This window comes from Tupaia chinensis, unplaced genomic scaffold (assembly GCF_000334495.1).
Source record: "Tupaia chinensis unplaced genomic scaffold, TupChi_1.0 Scaffold000249_2, whole genome shotgun sequence".
In the NCBI taxonomy this organism is placed as follows: Eukaryota; Metazoa; Chordata; class Mammalia; order Scandentia; family Tupaiidae; genus Tupaia; species Tupaia belangeri.
In genome coordinates this window covers 440,631-441,962 of record NW_006159729.1, presented here as the reverse complement: position 1 = coordinate 441,962, position 1,332 = coordinate 440,631, and positions in this window count along the sequence as shown.

Sequence of the window (1,332 nt, the reverse complement as noted above, 5' to 3'; positions counted from 1 at the left end):
TACATTCACTATGATTAAAAACTTTATATTATTTTTAAAGATAGTCTAACATAAAAATCTTTGCAACTAATCACTTCTTACTCAAATCAGTAGCATCATATCGACCAGGCTCCACATGGAGGTGAGATGGCGAGAGCAAATTTGGAAATACATAAAAATAGGTATTGAATTTCTAGTCACAATCTAAAATGCCTACCAAAATTTTCTAAAGAATAAATACAATTTGGCTTCACATTAAACAATTTTTACAAAACTAGATCAAATGATAGGCCAACTATTTAATTTCATATGTAAATGAGACCACAAATAGTTTCAATTATGGTGATGTCTTTAATAATTTGAAACTAATTAATCCTTTATCCAAAACTAACACAAATTCTCTGACATAGATCTAGCTACCTGTCTATCTCCTCAGATACATGAAAGTATTCAAACAAGTACGTGTGTGTGTCTGTGTGTGTGTGTGTGGGGGGGTGTACTTATGAACTCACGTACATTAAATATATACTTTTTGGATCACAACCTACCACTACCCAACAGTAGACTCTCCTTCACTAATAGTCAATTTAGTATTTGAATGTATTAATATCTTGTTATTTATTTTTTCCCAGCTAATAAAATGTGCAAAGTTTAATAAGTAGACTAAACAGAATATTAGAGCTTGAGTAAATAGGAATAGTCAATATTTAGTAGAGTTTAAAACATATAAACCTTTGCTGTCTTTATAGAACATTCATAATCTCTAATAAACAAGAAATAATTTTCCCCCAAGAAATGTTATATACTGTGGTGTTCTTTTGATAATTTATACACAGGTTTCTCCCTTAACTGTAAGAATAAAAAAAAGGTAAATTTGTTTCAAGGCTTATAAGAAGGAGTCACATACATCCCCATCAGTCAGGCGTATTCAATTTCTTTTAGTGACACACGCATCTTTTCCCAGCCCAGGAGGCATTGCTAGGAATGGCAGGACAGAATTACCCTTCAGCCAGAGAGCATCAAAAACTAATAAATCCCGCACTGTTGCTTTTCTCACAGTCCTTCTCCTCAGCTGTTTTCCCCGGGGTATTAACTCAGAAATGAGCTGGTCTCACCTCAGGCCCACGGAAGGAAAAGTTAGTGGTAAGAAGTTAAGGAAAATATCTGAATAAATGTGACATTTTTCCTTAAATGTGGAGATATGATGTATATCATTAACATACAAATTTAGCATTTCATGTAGTTAGGAATTGTACTAATACAATCTGTTCTAATATTAAATTAGAAAACCGTGTCAGCTTATAGGATTTTGAGGGATCCGTTTTATTTTTTAATAATGTTTTAAATGCCAGA